Source organism: Arvicola amphibius, chromosome 3 (assembly GCF_903992535.2).
Source record: "Arvicola amphibius chromosome 3, mArvAmp1.2, whole genome shotgun sequence".
NCBI classification, from domain to species: Eukaryota; Metazoa; Chordata; class Mammalia; order Rodentia; family Cricetidae; genus Arvicola; species Arvicola amphibius.
Genome location: NC_052049.1, coordinates 124,427,818 through 124,447,123, shown reverse-complemented (window position 1 = coordinate 124,447,123; position 19,306 = coordinate 124,427,818). Strand labels below are relative to the sequence as shown.

Below are 19,306 nucleotides of genomic sequence, written 5' to 3'. Positions count from 1 at the left end.
ACAGGCTCATTGGTTTGTTATTACTACCACATAGCTGTGTGGGTACCTTTTTAATAAAATTTTCCTTTCATTTTTATATTACAGACATTAGTCCTAGTTTATAGTCAAGATTATGACTATAAGAAATGAGTGACTCATTCCTAATAATTATGGCTTCACCTCATGTGAATGATTCCATATGCCCTGAGTCAGGAGGAGAGGCTTTACAAACTAGAATACTGAAGAATGTAGATGGCATTGACTGGCAGCATCTGAATGATCATCTGCAATGTATGTGAGCATAACCTGTCGTCAGTGTGACATGGGTGGATTGCCAGCTTCGTTTATGCTCGGCATTTCTTTAGCTAGCTTTAAATATTATCATTTCCCATCCCTTACTGAAATGTATTTTATAATGCTATTTATGTGCAAGGAGATTTCATAATCGAGAACTAGGATGAAAGCATTCGTGTCTGTCAATTTGCTTGAATGCAATAGCTCAAAAGGATTTTTAACCTCTCATTCATTGATTTTGGCTCATATCGGTAGGGGTGTTTTTAAATGCAAGATGAGAATTACCCATACCTTCTGACATATACTATTACACTAAAAGCTACATTCAGTTTTCTATCTTTTTTTAACTTTATGCAGAGCTGAAAGAGAATTGGCATCTACAGTGTCAAAAGCAAGAAGACAAAACCCACATGAGTTTTACATTTGAGTGATCCTGTAGTTATTAGCGTATTTTTTTAAAATTGTGTTTTAAGTTTATTACATTTATGGTGGTGTGGGGTCACAGACATATGTGTAGGTCATTGGGCATCTTGACAGAAACTCGCTTCTCCTTCCACTGTGTGCGTCCTTTGGATCTAACTCTGCCAGCTTGGCATGCATCTTTACCTACTGAGTCATCTCTCTGGCCCAGTGTGCTGGCTAGTTTATGTGAGCTTGACACAAGCTAGAATCATTTGGGGAGAGGGACTCGCAATTGAGGAAACAGGATCAGGCAATAGGCAAGCCTATAAGGTATTTTCTTAATTAGTCATTGGTGGTATGGGAAGGCACAGTAAGCCCACTGTGGGTGGTATCATCCCCACCCCACCCCACACCCTGGCAACTGATTGGTTCTAAGTGCTATAGGAATTCAGGATGAGCAAGTCATGATGAGCAAGCCAGTAAGCAGCACTCCTCCAGCATTTCCCCATGCCTTCTGCATCAGCTTCTGCCTCCAGGTTCCTGCCTTAAGTTCTTACTCTAACTTCCCTGGATGGTGGACTACAAGCTGTAAGCTGAAATCAACCCTTTTCTCCTCAAGCTGTTTTTTTTTTTTTTTTTTTTTTTTTTTTTTTGTATGACAGCATTAGGAATCTAACTGTGACTCTCAGCTTATGTTTCTTAATCACCTTTATTTTTGGTATAGGAGATTTACACTGGGCACCTTATTAAGCGATGTTTAAAATAAATGTATATAGCCCAGGCTGGCCTCGAACTCATGATTCTCCTGCTTCTGCCTCCTTCAGCAAATCCTACTGGAGTGCTCTGGAGAGATAGCTCAGTGGTTAAGAGCACTGTCTGCTCTTCCAAAAGTCCTGAGTTCAATTTTCAGCAGCCACATGGTGACTCACAACTATCCAATGAGATGGTGTCCTCTTGAGGAAAGTCCTGGTCAGTCGTCCTCATCAACTTAAACCATGAAACCCAACATGGACAAGTTCAACAGAACCGCCATATGCAGGCTGTCCATGCATGCTTCAGCATTGCCAGGGCATAAGTTTTATTCATTTGTTTCATTTTTGAAATAGAGAACTGTATGCACACTTAGAGATGCTTCAACTTAAAGTAGCTGATTTGTTTGTTTGACTTTAGGTTATGGTAAATAGTATCTGCTTTCATTGGAAGCAGTAGATTTTCTGTGAAAGCATTTGTTCCTTCTCCTTATTTTGGTAAATGGCTTAATCTTTACCTTTCATGGTAAATACCTCACAGGTTTATTGTTCTATACTCTGGGTAATACTCTGGTAATTTAAGGATCAATATATTTCACTTACACCTCATTCAGAATGCAAATTATCTGTAGCTAAAGTCTCCAATAAACCGACAATTACGCTTACCATATTTTTATTTTTTGCCACTGACTAAGTCTCTCTATAAGGGTAACTCTATTTGCTTTCATTTTTGCTCTTCCCTGTCTCTCCAGACTTGGCCGTACATCCTCGTGATATATTTATTTATTTACTCTCTGGGATTTTTTTTTACTTGAATATTTATTTTCTGTCTTTAACAGTCTGTGAACAATTAACTGATTAGATTCCCCAGACCAAGACCTTTTTCTCTTATGTAACTTTCAGAAATCTTTTTTTTCTTTTTCATTGGCTTCATGGGTGTAAATTCTTTGCTACTTTGGCATTAATTTGCATTGTTTTTCATTCCCTTTAACGGATCTCTCTTGAGTGCTTGTTGCAATGATGTGCAAGGTTAACAAATAGAGAAATGTGCTATGACCGAGGCTTTGTGGAGGAGAGGTAACCCTGGACCTGAAGTTTGAAAAACCGAGCAAAGAGAACAGCCTGAGGATAGATATGTGGGATTGACACGATTTGTTTTGGTTCAAAAGTACAGTGAGGTCGAAGATGGGAAATGAAATTGAAGATACAGGCATAAGCTAGGTCGTTGAGAAACTCACGAGTAATACTTCAACATTTACTCTGGGAATGCACCGAGGCTTATTCTGTGTGTGAGTGGGTGTCACTGAAAGCATGCTAGTGCTAGACATAATAAAAATTTTATTTTAAACTATTGACTTTCATGGCTGTATAGTATACTTGGGATGAGATGGGTAGATGTTGTAGGTTACTGGTCAGTAGGTTTTCGATAGCACTTTAAATAGCATGTTATTGTTTAGTATTATTCGGTACTAAATATTGAGTATATGTTTAAATTTGCCAACTTTTTTCACCTAAAAACATAACTTTATTATTAGATTTTCTCTCCTTAGTTTGATAAGGACTATTTTTAAGTTCATATAATTTCTTAAGCATTTAGTATGAACTAGACACTGTCAAATACTTAATTCACATTATCTCATTTTAAAAATAATACTGTGAGGTTTTTTTCTTTTTTCATTTTGTATTTGTAGACCTTGTAGATAAGATTAATAACATGCGTACAGGGTATTTCTGTCTTGAATGCAGCAAGGCATTACATGGCTCTTTTTTGCTTTTCTTAACTAGTTTCATTATTTGATTAGCAGTTTGTACTACATGGTTTCAAAATTTTAAAACTTAAATTCTATAAGCTTACCTGGAATCTACTAAAAGATTTAAAGATACACAGCATACATGACTAGGGTTTCATGACTCAAATAAAATTAGATGTGAAACTTGATTTATGTTTGTGCATTTTAGGACATATGGTTCATAGTTGTTGTCCACCCTGTCCCACCCATCTTCGAGTTCTCCTAGTTCCAAAAAATTTAACATTCACTCTTTTCCCTGGGCGTTAAAGTGTCTAGCCTTAGATTTTTGTAAAATCTGCAATTGATTGTATCCTCTGGGTACTTAAAGTCATCTTGAGCAAAAGCATACTATTTTTTATAATAAAGAATTATTTTTATTTATATTAGAGAAAATGATCGCCTCTTAATTGCATAACCTATATTGTTTTGTTTGTTTGCTTGTTTTATTAACCAACCAAAAATACCTCTTGGCTGTTTTATTGCTTAAAAATCAGGTCCAGCCAGGCATGGTGTCAATCACTTTTAATCTCAGTATTCAGGAAGCATAGGCAAACATGTCATTGAGTTTGAGGCCAACCTGGTTTACAAGGCAAGTTCTGGACTAGCCAGGGCTACATAATTAGAGCCTTATTCAAAAATAAACAAATGGATAAGCAAAGCAAAACTAAGTGCACAGTAAAGTGCTTGAACAGCATGTAGAGTCTGACCCTCATCTCCAAAGAAACACAAAACCAACCAAAGAGTAACCAAAGTTTCTCAAGTAGAAAAAGCAAACATTTGGCTGTCTATAGTAAATCAAAGAATGTTCAGTTTTAAAGAGTAATCCAACCATCGTTCACTTACACATGCCCTTCAGTTCACCTTCCTATAGGAAAAGAACATTTGATGTCTGTTGACTTAAAAGAGAGATAGAAGGAAGGAATTTGATGCACTTACATAAGTATTTTTTTTCTCTCCACAATGTATCATTTTTCTTCCAGTTTTGAATCACTTTTTATCAATTTTCTGTTTTATCCTAGCATTAAATCTTCCAATTTTGAGTCTTGCCATAGCAACATGGAAAGGACAAAGATAAAGAAGACATGCCCTTTTCACAGTATTTGCAAGAGACCTGTGAATAGGAAAGACAGGATGATAAAAGGCTAGATAAGGTCTTTATTTTATGGTGAGAGTTTTGTAAGGTTTGGCAAAAGCTCTTAGTCACAATGGGGTTCCCACTGAGATCTGACTGTGAAGCATGTTTACCTTCTGTTATGTCACAGTGCCCTTCGGTTTATTTAAGTTTGCTGTCCAGCTACTGATTACTGAAGGTGAGGACCAAGGCCTAGATAGAAAGATAGGACATTTCATTTAAGGAAGCTTTCTAAGGAGTTGAAAGAAAAGAAAAGCACCCTCTGTTCTCTGAAAGTTTAGAAGGCTAGAAAGGCAAGCTAACATTTGCAAGCACTTAATATGTGCCAGACTCTATTGTGCTATCTTGATGTGGGCTAGCCTGTTCAAGTCATACTAGTCAGGTGACAAGCTTGATATTACCCCTGTCTTTAAGACAGAAAATAATTACCCAAGATCACATAGTTAATTGGTAACAAAAGCATAATTAAAACCCTTTCCTGGAAAGATTAGACAGGTTACATCATGCCTATTTGATTAAGATTTACCATCACAAGAGCCAAGTAACTGTGTAGTATAATCAGAGGGTCTATGGCCTTTAGTATTTATGACTTTTGAACATTCTTAATTTGACTGTTAATAACTGGACCATCTCACCAGAATAATATTTACATCATCTTAATAAGATCTCCCTCGAACAATGTATAGCCATAGTTTTGAAGCTGTATGATTCTGTGATGAGATTTTGATAGTGAGCTTGAATAGCAGCTATGACAGACATAGCTACAGGGCTAGGAAGGGTGTTGAGACAGAAGGCAAGTCTAAGTCATTCCCACTCCAATTTTCCTACTCACTTGTTTGCTGTACATACCTCTTACTTTGCTTACTGGTTCATTTTGTAACATGAGGTTAATTGTTTTCTTAGCCTCATATAAAGTTAATTTGCTTTAGGTGCTTCTAAGTAAATACCAAAAACGACTTAGAGACGAGAAGCCTTTAGAGATCATGTCATTGAATCTTCTCGGGTGACAAATAAGGGAACAGATTTCACATTTGTATATCACATTAAATGTTTCTAAGTTCTCTTGCAAATGTTAACCTCTTGCAAACATCCTTATGCTATGCTGGATTAGATGTTATCACTGTCATTGAGCCCATGACCAAACTGAATTAGCTTAGTGTCTCATTGGTGGACCTAGACTGAGTGCCTTAGTGACTGTCTCATGTATAACATGTTTTCTTGCTTTCATAGGATAAATAAATCCTTGTTATGCAGCCCTTATGTGAGAATTTGGTGACTTATTAAAAAGGAAACATAAATGGTCCTTACATTGAAAGTAGTAATGGGGACAGATGATAAATAACATAAATAAAGGGGTAATGTGGTGCCTCTGAGTTGATCATTTTCATTTCTTGTGTGTGATTAAGAAAAGTTGACTTTTAGTGTCCTTGTATTTATCAATAGTGTATTAGCAAGGCTGTCTGTCTTTACCAAAATAATGAAATGTGTAAACATTGTACTTGAGCTGAGAACTTACGTTAACTCAAAAGTATACATAAAAATTAAAAAGTATGAAAAGCAAATCTTTTTTTTTTCCTCATGGTTTTTTTTTTATATTTAAAAATTTCCATCTCCTTCCCTCCTCCTCCCCCCTCCCTTCCCTCCTCCTCCCCCTTCCCTCCCCTCCTTCTTCCCCTTCCCTCCCCTCCTCTCCACCCATACCTCCCCTCCCTCCCTCTCAAGGCCAAGGAGCCATCAGGGTTCCCCACTCTATGCTAAAACCAAGGTCCTCCCAACTCCCCCCAGGTCCAGGAAGGTGATCGACCAAGCTGAGAAGGCTCCCACAGAGCCCGTCCATGAAGAACAATCAGAGCCCAGAGCCATTGTCCTTTGCTTCTCAGTCAGCCCCCGCTGTTGGCCACATTCAGAGAGACGGGTTTGGTCGCATGATCCATCAGTCCCATTCCAACTGGAGTTGGTGATCTCCCATTAGTTCTGTCCCACCGTCTCCATGAGTGAACGCACCCCTCTCGTTCCTGACTTTCTCCCTCATGTTCTCGCTCCTTCTGCTCCTCATCAGGACCTTGGGAGCTCAGTCCAGTGCTCCAATGTGGGGGTCAGTCACCTTCCCCATCTGTCGCCAGCTGGAGGTTCCCTCACGGTCCTGACTTTCTTTCTTATATTCTCTCTCCTTCTGCTCCTCATCAGGACCTTGGGAGCTCAGTCCGGTGCTCCAATGTGGGGCTCTGTCATTTTCTTCATCTATCGTCAGGTGGAGGTTCTATGGTGATATGCAAGAAATTCATCAGTATGGCTATAGGAACTGGCCTTTTCAGGCTCCCTCTCCTCAGCTGCCCAAGGAACTAACTGGGGGCGTCTCCCTGGAAACCTGGGAACCCCTCTAGGGTCAAGTCTCTTGACAACCCTCAGGTAGCTCCTTAAATTAAGATATATGCTTCCCTGCTCCCATATCCACCCTTCCTATATCCCAAGCACCCCATTCCTCCGAGCTCCCCCCCGTTCTCCCCTTCACACTTTTCTCTCCCCATCTTCCCTTGGCCCAGTCTCGCCCAACCCTCAAGTTCCCAATTTTGCCTGGCGATCGTGTCTACTTCCAATATCCAGGAGGATTACTATATCTTTTTTTGGGAGTTCACCTTCTTATTATCTTCTCAAAGATCCCAAATTTATAGTGAAAAGCAAATCTTTACAGAGAATTCCTTCTCTCGTTGACTCTTTGATATGGTTTGCTTATATTCCTTCTCTAGTGATGATGCTGCTGCCTAGAACATGACCCGTGTGCTTGCCATTAATTTTGCTGTAGAGAATAGTAAATTGCTTTACCTTGATAACTTTCTGTAAGTAATACTGTGTTTAGCTGGAATGGAATTTTTCTTAAAACTAGTATGTACACATGAGTGAAATTTCATTTTATTTTTTGTTTTTACTTTAGAAGGAATTGGACATGTGAAATAATGGTGCTTTCTCTGTAGAGGCTTGATCATCCCTAAATATTAGTCTTAACTGAAGTCTTTAAAGATGCTAAACCACATATATTCTATAGAAGTGGTAAGTGACAGGTGGCTCTCAGCTGCTTCTAATCCGGTACGGGAGACTGTGAAGGATGGAGTTGGTTACAAACAAAATCAGAAGGTAGCGTAAGATAAGACTTAGAGGTGAAGAATGTACTAGGTCCTTCCTGAACTTTGTTTTCCATAAGAGTCCTTTTAAGCATTGTCTTGCCAAGGTACTGATGTTCTTTCCACATGCCCTGCTCTGCCTCCTCCCATTCGCTGGCCTCACAGATCCGTGGAATTCCAGCAAATGGAATGGGATGCAGACTTGAGTAGTGTTACCTTTTAATTTTCAGCTTTCTGTTTGACCAGAAAGTATGTAGAAGATTGTTTTATTTTTTAGACTATGGTTGTATGGAACTTGAAAATGGAAAATGAAAAGGCCACTTCATAGGATTTCATTTTTAAGTTTTGAGATAACTGAGGATCTAGTTTCTGCAAGCTTCAAACTCCTGACAGTTTTATCGCATTGTTTCTACTAATATGTTTGTGACTTTCTTTACAAGATGACAGTTTTAAAAACTATTATAAGTTTCTTGTGAGCCAGCTATGACTTAGTGTACATAAAATAGTTGTGATAATTAGCTGAGAGATTAGAGTTTCCAATTTTGTTTTACTTTTAGATTAAAGAATTCCTGATCTAGAATTAGCTGCATACCAACCAGGCTTCCAGGCAACTCTTCATTTAGATTTTAATATTCCTTTGAAAGCTAGCATTGGTGGTACGGTAATACAAGCACTTTAGAGGCTGAAACATAAGAGTAGTTCTAGGATAACTTGAATTACACAGTAAAATCCTGTCTGGAAAAAAAGTTCCTTTGGCATATTCCTATAGCCTTTTAAATAAATAAATAATAACCTTTATTACTATTTTGTTGTTGTATTGAGACAGGGTCTCACTATGTAACCCTGGCTGGCATAAAACTTGTTATGTAGACCAGGCTGGCCTTGAGCTCACAGAGATCCACTTGTCTCTGCCTTCCAAGTACTAGGATTAAGGATGTATATCACCACTCCTGGGAGCCTTTTAATTTAGAAGGCATGGTTTTACTTTTAAAATATTTATTTTTAAAAGAATATTGAAATACCTTTCCTGTTTCATTGATAAATCTAATAGCATTAGATAAAGTACTTTACCTGGAAGTTGACTATGCATTAATATAGATTTATTTTTCTGTGTGATCTGCTTTTTGTGGCGGGGTACTTTATAAAAATGATTACAGTGCTTATCAAACATATGGAGCTCTTCAATCCTTATTTGTAAATATGTGTGTGCATGTATATGTGTATGTATGTGTGTGCATGTGTATATGTTTGTGCATGTGTGTGAAAGCCAGAGGACAACCTTGGATTCCATCCTCAGGTGTGCTGTCCACCTTTCAGACAGTGTTGCTCACTGGGCTAGAGCTCATCAATTAGGCTAGACTGGATGACCTGGGATTCTCCTTTCTGTGCCTTCCCAATACTGGGATCATAAACACAAGCCACCATGCTCCACATTTTTATGTGGGTTCTGGGAAGCAAAGTGAGGTCCTTGCACTAACAGTGCTTTACCAACTGAGCATTTCCCCACATCCTTTTAGATCTTTTTTGATGTCATTCATATTCTGTAATTCTGAAAATGGCAGTGAGGGTATTATGGGATGCTGGTTTCTATGTGTATGCATGTTTTAGTATGTTTACTCTAAACCCCAAAGCAATAAAATAGTTTATCTGATTTATATATTCCTTTTTTTAATAGGATATTATTATAAAGTTTGGCATGGTGCTAGAGTGTGGGAAGCAGAGGAACCTGAGTCAATGAAGTCCTGAGTGAGCATGTGTTATTAACATGGGCACCACCATGTTACAGACCCTACCTTTAGACCCATGGGAAAATAGCAAAGCCCTGCTCTCCCTGGAGGTGAGGCTCAGAGGGATGGCAAAGCTATCCTCTGGAACCTGTGCAAATGTTGGTAGTCCAGTAGAAAATGTCCACCAGAGCTTTCCCCCTTGGTTATTTACAGCTGAAGACTGCTTCCTTACAGATGCTGCTCCTACTGAGATTATCTAAACCTGTCTCATTGTTCAGCTGTATGTATACAGCCTGCTCCTTCAGCCTGGTGGTGGTGGTGTGCACACCTTTAATCACAGCAGAGGGAGGCAGAGGCAGGCAGATCTCTGTGAGTACAAGGCCAGCCTTGTCTTAAGCGTGAGTTCCAGGACAGCCAAGGCTACAAAGAGAAACCCAGTCTTGATAAACAAACAAATGAACAGTCTGACTAAAAAAAATAAACAAATAAGTAGTCCGGCTTCCTTGTTTATCTATATGTAGTTATTATATAATAAATATGCTGAGCATCCAGGGTACTGCGGTTTCTCCATCAGAGAGCCCAGTTCCCTCTTCTCCTGAGTCATGTCCGCCCCTGGAGTCATGCAAGGGTATAGCAATGAAAGCTATAGAAAAATCCTGATTCATTTTCCTCTTCAAAAATATACTTAACAATTAAACCAGTCATATTACTCATGGCATCATTTATATGTTATTGTTATGTTTGCAAGAATTAAATGAGTTGAGTCCTATTTTCGTAAACAGAAAGATAGGCAATAAACAAGAATTGCAGGATCTAATGACCTATATTTTGTAGCTCAATTTATAACTAGTTGCTCTGTTATTTGAATTTATCAGAGAAAAAGAATATCAAGTAAAAATAAATATTCAAGATACTAATTCAATATTTGGGCATCATGTTTGCCACGTTTTTTATTTCTCAATTGAAATTAGATTATTTTCATAGATACTTAAAGATTATTCTGCTGGATGCAGCTGAGAGTTATTGAAATAGATAATCATTTGCTCTTGGGCATTTTTTAGATGAAAAATCTAGCTCCAAACCCCAAATATAAACAAACAAGTAGAACCCCCAAAAGCCATTCACTGCAGTTTGTTTTCCTTGAATATGAATAAATTTGCATTGAAAATTTTATAAATTATTATCTTGCCAACTTTGCTTGTTTTTATACACAGCCAAAACATTTTGATTCAAGATTTGGCATTCTGAAAAGTGGCTGTTCTGCAGATCTACAAGAACAATAAAAGGCTGTGGAAAGATCAGGGAGTCCAAATCCCTAGTTTTATTAAGATCCATTCTTGTTGTCATAGATTCCATGGACTTGGACAAATGTATAATGACACATTATAATATGTGCTTCATTATAATGTCAAATAGAGGACTTTTACAACCTGAAAATTTTCAGTGTCCTGTTTAATCATCCCTCTGTTCTCTCCTACTGTTCTGGATTTTTTTCTTCCTGTTTTCATAGTTTTATCTTTCCAGATTATGTGGTTGAATTCATACACTATGTATCCTATCCAATTTGATTTATTTTACCTATTATAGATAGAGATACTATGATTTTCCTTTTTAGAAAAGTCTTAGTTATAGATAATATAAGTAAAGCTCGTAAAAGAATTCACAAAGTTAATCAAGAAGTTACAGACAAAATGGATAGAGGACCATTAACACTATAATTTTTATTAGTTACATCTTATGAAACTTATACAACAGTATCAAAGCCAAGAAGCTAATATTGATATAAATGAGTGTCTCTGCCAACATTGCAGTCATGGTGTAGACTACTCTGTTATTATCATGTTATCCCATGAGCTGCTTCTTTATGTGGCAGTGCATCTTGCCCTTTCCTATAGGGGGAGCTATGCTGGACTTGTAGTGGGCACCTGAAAGCATGGCAGTTGCCGAGCTGTAAATAAAGCATGTTCTGTTCATATTAGATCTTAGCAACTCAGCATGGGTCATTTTTTCCCTTTATTAAACTGAAAGCTTTCACCATTTCACTTGAAGTTACCCATGACTTCTCTTTAGCGCTGGCATTGCCAGCCTTCGCATCTGTGGTTTCTTTCTTTTGTTCAGTCTGGCCACAGATTTATTAGTTTCATTAAGTCTTTCAAAGAACCAGTTTTTGGTTTCATGAATTTTTGTCTGATTTCCAGGTGGCTATTTTATGTATTTCTTTGTTTGCTTATTTGTTTGTTACTGTCTGCTTACTTTAATTTAATTTGTTCCTTTTCTACCGATAGAATTTTAAATAACTTCTTTTAGCCTTTTAACCCCCTAATTAAAGTAAAGAAAGCTACAAATGTGCTCAGAGCATCTTTGAGAAGCATGTCACAGATTCCTGCTAGGTTTTCACTTTTATTTAACTCAAAATTGTTCTCCAATTTCAAAGGATTTTCTTGTTTATAGATTATTTTGGAAATATATTGTTTGATTTTTGAATGTTTGGGAACTTTGCAGTATCTCTCTTTTATTGGTTTCTGACTTGGTTCCACGTAGCTTCTGTTCGTTCAGTTTGTACGGCCCTTTTCCTGGTTCAGCCAGTGCTCTGTTCTGAGAAACGCGTAGGCCATCGTGTTGCTGGGGATCAAAGTGTTCAGGGATGCTCAGCTCTGTCCAGGTCCCCCTCCTGTGCCTTTGGAGCACTTGTTATTTAGTTCGTGGGGAAATGTGGAGTCTTTCCTTGAGTCTGTCGGTGATATCTGACAGCTTTTGCTTCCCTCATTTTGTGCCTCTGATTTTACGTACATGCATATTTAGGATTATTCCACCTTTAAAATAAATCAACTTATATACTATAAAGTCCCCTTTATCTCTGACAGTAATTGTTGTTTGATATAAATGGAGTCTCTCCACTTAAGATTGAAGGGTTTTTGCCTTTCTAATTTAACCTTTTGCCTTATTTTGTGTGTGTGTTTGGGGGAGGGGTACTATAAATTTGGATCTTTTCATTTATCTTATCTATTTACTTGGGGGTTTTGTTGTTGTTTTGTTTTGAGAAATTATCTTGCCATGTAGCCCAGGTAAGCCTCAAACAAAAGATTCTACTGCCTATACCTCTTTCAATGCACCACCATAACCCACTCATATGCCTTTTTTGTTTGTTTGTTTTTGGTTTTGGTTTTTCGAGACAGGATTTCTCTGTGGCTTTGGAGCCTGTCCTGGAACTAGCTCTTGTAGACCAGGCTGGTCTCGAACTCACAGAGATCCGCCTTCCTCTGCCTCCCGAGTGCTGGGATTAAAGGCGTGCGCCACCATCGCCCGGCTCATATGCCTTTTAAATGGAATATTTAGCACAGGTAATGTTTGTCTGTGGTAGAGCCTTTGCCTAGTATGTAAAAGGCCTTGGATTAGTCCTGTCTTGATTAAAAACAAATGAATGGAAGATAATTTATATTTAATAATTTTTAATATGACTTGTATTGAATCTATCACTTTATTAGTTTGTTCTTTATTAATCATTCTTTCAAAATAATCGTGCTTCTAGATTCCATTTCGTGTTTTCTCTTGGCTCATCTGGGATCCCATTGGTTTACTCTTTTTGTTCTGTATACTTACTTTAGTTCTTGCTCTATGAACACAATAGTCTCCTCCTAGAATTTCCAGTTAAATGATATCACATTACTTCTCATATGGTGAGGTTTTCTCGAGAATTTTTATTCCATACTGTGTCAATTTTTTTTTCCTTCTGAGTTGTGTGTGTGTGTGTGTGTGTGTGTGTGTGTATGTGTGCTGTGGTATACTTGTGGAGGGATTCTTCTACCACGTTTGTCCTGGCCATCAGACTCAGGTCATCGAGCTTTAGCGGCAAGTGCCTTCACTCTCTACCCTGCCCCTAAAAAATAACTTTTTCTTCTTCTTTTTCTCTGCGCTTCCTTCTGGGTAAATTCTGTTGCTCTTCTTGTAAGTTCGCTAACGTCTTCTCCTTCCGATGGCAAACTGCAGCTTTTCCACTTTATGCAATTTTGTCTTGAATCTTAATTTTATCTTTGGGCATTCTGTTTTGAAAACCCTATTTCACTCACACTCATCATATTCCTGTCTTCATTTATATCCCGGACAATATAAATAACATAATTATAATACTACTTTATATGTTGTTGCTTACTAATCTCTATTTCTTAGTCTCCCCAGGTTGATACTTTTCTGGTTACAAATCACAGTTTTACTCCTCTTAGAAGATCCAGTAGTTTCCATTAAATGAAAAATAGCTGTGACTTTTATATTCCAATGTTTTAAAACTTGTTTCTATAAAAAACATTGGACTTTCCCTAAAAGACAATTTGTTAATTGCACACTGGTTTGTTCCTTTCTAGACTTTCTAGTCTCAGGTGGCTTCCACACATGTGCAGAGTGGTCATCTTTCTAAGGCTACTTTCACCCTGTTTCTGTGACGTGACCTGTTTGGGGTCCTCCTGGTTGCTTTGTATATCCAATAAGGTTTTCCCCATTATACTAGAGAGAATTTGTTGATTTTCTGCCCAGTGTCAGCTTTGAAAATCATTTGTATTTTTACTTTTTATATTTCCTTGGAATCTCATCCTTTCAGGAAACGCTACCCTTCCTATGCAAAGGTATTTATGTATCCGACACTCAGAGAACCTGGTTCCGATTGCAGGAACCTGGTGAAGCTCTGCTGCAGAATTTCCAGCCACCTTGGCCTGTTTGCCTTTTCTGCTAATTCTACCAGACTGTGAGACTGCTGGGTTCTTCCTCACCATGTAGTTAGTGGAAATTGCTTCCTGCCTGAGAACTGTTTCCTCTTTCTCCGCGTTAGTGGTCCTCATGACTGTTTGAAATGGCCTTTTCCTGTATTCTGTGCTGTATGGCGGTCCTTTGCAGCAGGAAGACTGTTCTGGACATGTTTATTCTCTCATGGTCAAAAGCAGAGGTCACATCATTCCACAGTGAGCTTTAAAACCTGTGCAGAATTCCATAGCTGTCAAAAAAACTCCGTTCTCCTCACTGTTGCTATGAATAATCTTGTGTCTGCTGTGGAAAATAGTACTTATATTTCACCTCAAGAACCCATCACAACTTTAAATCGAGACTGGACAGAAAAAAAATGTTTCATACCTAAAAACGTTATAAATCAAGGAAAAAGGTTTTTTGAGAATTTAAAATTGACTTTATATTATTGGAAAATAACTGTAAAATATAAAAATTTTGAAAATATAAAAATAGTATTTAATGTTTTCATAAAAATGTAAAGGACTATAGTGACAGGGGAAAGGACTAAACTAAACTATTTGATCTATAGTTTAATTTAGTTTTTTATATAATATAGTTTGATCATATTTCCCCCCACACACTCCTCCCACGTTTTCTCCACCTCCTTACCCTCCCAACTTCATGTTCTCTCTCTCTCTCTGTGTCGTTCTCATTCTCTTATTCTATCCAAAGAACAAAAAACAAAAAGAAAAAAGAAAAGAAAAAGGAAAATTAAAGCAAAAACCCATGAAAGAACCAATGAAGGCCATTAGTATTTTAAAATATATTCCTGCGATGTTGGCAGGTAGAGATATTGGACTCAGATTATGTCAGGAATCGGCAAACATTAGGCTTCGCAGACAGCTGATTTACTATGCTCTCCTGACTCCTCACCCTTACATAGTTCAAAAGCAACCGTAGATGAGGCGTAAACAAAGGAGCTGGCTGTGTTCTTAGGAGACCGTATTTATAGACAATGAAATTCAAGTCTCATATAATTTTGCTGCTCAAAATACTTTCATTTTGCTTTTTCCAATTGTTTTAAAATAAAAAAAAAAAACTATTTTCAGCTTCCAGACTATAAATAAACAGGTGGCAAGTCGGGTTTGCTCACAGCTCATGACTTTGACAATGCCTGCTTGGTCTGATTAAATTTTCCAGTTCGGTCCCCAGTAGATTGATGCATTGTATTTCAGTTGTGATATTTTTACTTAAAATTATTCCCTATTATTAAGTTGAATAGTAAAGCAAAACATGTTTGAACCTGTAGGACTTTTGAGAGAGAGTATAGTGCCAAAGGTTATATCAGAATGTGGGCATGATAGCATATGCCTGTATACCCAGCTTCTCAGGGGATATCAACCTGAGCAGCATAGTGAGTCAGTCTCTGTCTGTCTGTCTGTCTGTCTGTCTGTCTCTCTCTCTCTCCTCTCTCTCTCTCTCTCTCTCTCTCTCTCTCTCTCACACACACACACACACACACACACACACACACACACACACACAAAGTTGCACCAGGGCATCTTCAGCAAACTAAAGAACTGGCACTGACATCTCGTTCATCTCTACCAGTTTGCACGTTGTCTCTTTTTAATCATGCAGACTAGATTCCTTCCCCTGGGTTGTGTTTCAGTGTGCCTATCACTACTGTTCTGAAATTAGCAATATGCATATTCTAAATTTAGTTGTCATGTTAGTTACTTTTATCATTGCAGTAGCAAAATACCTACTGAAAGCTGCCTGAGGAAGCCAGGGCTTATTTTGGCTCATTTTTGAGGGTATAATCCATTGTGTCAGGGAAGGCAGGATGGCAGAAGCATTTGGCAGCTGTTACATTGCATCCTCTGTTAAGAAGAGAGGTGAATTCTGATGCTTAGTTCACTTTTTGTCCAGAACCCCACTCCTTAGAATGAGGACACAGACGTTTTGAGTAGGTCTTCCCACATCAGTTAACCTATTCTAGAATTTTTTTTACAGGTCTGTCTCCTAGGTGATTCTGCAGTTGAGTTGTCATGGCAACCACTGTTAACCACCACAGTTATTTTGTGCTGAAGTTGACCTGGGTTTAATGAACAAAAAGTTCTCTTTCATATATGATTTTTAGCTTCATATTAATTCCACTTACAAGATTCTGGATTATTCTTAACTTTTCAGACCTGGACCAAATCTTCCTTTTATCATTGCCTGCTCTTCTGGAATGTCTTCCACATAGTTCTGTTGGCCTGTTAGAATAGAAAATATATTGAAAAGCCTTGGCTATCCTGAACTAATTTTGTAGATCAGTCTGACCTTGAACTCAGAAATCTGCCTCCCTGTGCCTCTTGAGCCACCACCTGATTTACAATGTCTCAGAGTTAATATTTACGGTGTTCTGTCCATAAAGTTTATTCAAGCCATACTTTTGAGAGCATAATATGTCATTACTATCTTGTAACATATATGTCTTGCATACAAAATTCTTATATAATGGTTTCCATTTATATTTGGCTCATTTTCTTCAGTTCCAACTTGTGTATCAGTTAATTGAAAGGCTATTTTGAATGTACTGTCCAAAAATTGCATATTCAGCTGGCTGTGTTGGCTCATGCTTATAATCCCAGCACTTGAGAGGAGGAGACAGAGGGATAACTGTTAGTTCAAGGCCTGCATAGTGAGTTCTAAGATAGCCTAGAATTGCATAATGAAGTTATATCATAAAAACCTTAAACAAATACATGATGAGCCTCCATCTTGTAATTTATACTTTGACACCAATTTTATTTTTTTCAGAGCATTTATTACCATAGGAAACCTGTCATGTCGTTGTCTTGTTCCTCCTTTGTTCTTTCTTCTTCTTTAGAATATAACTATGAAAGGAAAGTTTGAATCTTTTCTTAAAACACTAACCATATTGGTTCAAAGTATGTAATTTATTTATATGTGGTTAGATAAAAAAGAATTTGCTGTCTAATTTGCATTGATATCTAATATGCTAACGTGTTATAAATCGTCAAAGAGCACAGTAAAAATAACTATCCACAGAAATTCTTATTCTTCAATTATTTTAGAACTGAAAGGGTTTATTTATATTTTTCTGTTTTATAACATACCTTCACAAACAAGTTACAAAATATGTTTTCCCAGTCACGTAAGAATAACTTACTTTAATCCATTACCTCTGAATACTTTCAAGCAGTGGTTCTCAACTTGTGGGTCATGACCCCCTTGACAAACTTATGCCTCGGAAAATATTTACATTACAATTTATAACATTAGCAAAATTGCAGTTATGAAATAACAACAAAATAATTTTATGGTTGGGGTCACCATGACATAAGGAGCTGTATTAAAGGGTTGCCACATAGGGAGGTTGAGACCCACTGCTTTAGAGTGTATTTTCTATAAAGATGTTATTGCACATATACAATTATGTAATAACAAAATTTTCATGATACAGATTTTTAATTCTACATTTATAGGTTACTCCTGTACAACTCTGTGCAAATTCTGGAATTTGGTGCTGTAACTCCCCAAAAATCAGGGAGCCTGAAAAATTTACATAAAAATTTCTTTTAATTCATTGAATGATCAGATTTGGAATTTGAGACCTTCCAAGATAGAGTAGTTTTTGTTTCTTTGTTTTTAAAATGCAACAGATTTTCCAATTCAAGCTCAGAAATGTTCTACTTTAGAAGTAAATGCTATGTCTAAGGCTTTAAAGATTTATCTCTGAATTAAGGGGAAAACTTAAAAATATCCTTTTTAATAAGATAAAACTAAGTTTCCAGAACCTGAAGGTATCTAGAACTAGTGTTTACTGTACTTTAGAAGGGAAATGAGCATCATTCAAAGAAAGATAGTCTAGGGTGACTGCAACTTATTACCCTCGTTTCATCTATACTAGAAATTTCTATACTTGCGATGAAACAGGAATAAATTATCAATGAAGACAAAAGAACAATCTAAATGTTGAAGTCAGTAAGCAATAACTCAAAACTCAGTATGGTTAATAAGCTTAGAATAGGGCCTATGAAATGGCTCAAGTGGTTAAAGGTGCTTGTTGCCAATCCTGAAGACTTGAGTCTTCACCCATTAGTAGAAAGAAAGAAAGAGCAGACTCCTGCAATTCTTCTTTGACCTCCACATCCAAACTCTGGTAAAGGTGGAAGGAGAGGAACCAGTCCCACAAAAACGTTCTCTGGCCTCTACTACTCAGCTGTATTTTGCATCCCTTTATTTTGACACGGGGTCTCACTATGCCACCAATGCTAGGCCCAGACTCAAGCCTTGAAGTCTTTTTTCCTCGGTGTCTTAAGTAGTGGTATTACCACATCCAGCTTTAAAAAGGTCTTACCTTAAAAATCTGTTTTCAAAGAATGTATCCTTTGGGAAAAAAAAGACAAAACTAATACAAATTAGAACAAATAAAAAATTAGGTATCCATTGTCAATATAAGTATATTATTAAAATGCTAAGAATTTTTAAATTGAGAGACATGGTATTAGGTAGAAACTTGGTTCTATGGAAGAGATGAAATGTAAAAGCTCTTTCTTTTTGTATTTTGTTAAAAGACAGATGACTGGTTTTATAATGCATATAGAAGTTAATATGTGATTGCAATATTAAAGGGAGAATTATAGTATATGACAGATATTTCAAGATTCTGATTTGCTTGTTAGTAACTTTAAATAAATTGTGATAATTTGAGAATGCATATTGTGATCTATATGCCATTAAATTAAAACACTGAAAATGTTTTACTGAAACTAAGGCAATGAAAGATAAACAAAACAGATAAGGAACAGAAACAGAAGAAATAGGAAACATTTAAATGGTATTTTTGAACCCAAGCATTTCAGTATTTACATTAAACATAAATGAACCAAACTCTCCATTTAGAGTCAGTTTTAGAGTACATGAAGATTTAAGATCCTAACTAACCTATCTAGAAATCAGACATTTGAAATGAGAAGATTGAATTAAAAAGTTTTTACTACTTTCCATTTTGTATTTGGGGGTGAAGTTAGACTATGTTATAATAGGTCAGCTGCATGTCCAAGAATAAAATAATCAGCAAAAATAATCTGGGGAACTTACAGGCAGGTACTGTAGGAGTAGCTGAAACCTACCCTTGGGGAATTATTTTCCTGTCTTTTCTGTATTTTTTCTTACTTAATTTTAAAACTAAAAGTAACAAAGTGCATTTTTCTTTTCTAAGGATTTACAGTGGAAAAAAGACTAAATAATTTTGATATTGTTCTTCATGACTTAAATATTTTGATAATTCCTACATGCTGCTCAATATTGTGTCACATTAATGTTATAAACAAAACACTATAAAATACATTAAGAATAACATAGCTGTGTTCAGTTTAGATAGCAT

The 19,306-nt window shown here is 37.0% G+C and overlaps 1 protein-coding gene across 2 annotated transcripts in view; it reads left to right on the top strand.

Annotated features, from left to right (window-relative positions):
- Positions 1-19,306, top strand: part of Peak1 (pseudopodium enriched atypical kinase 1) — a 218,971-nt gene that overhangs the window by 77,585 nt on the left and 122,080 nt on the right. The window lies entirely within an intron of this gene.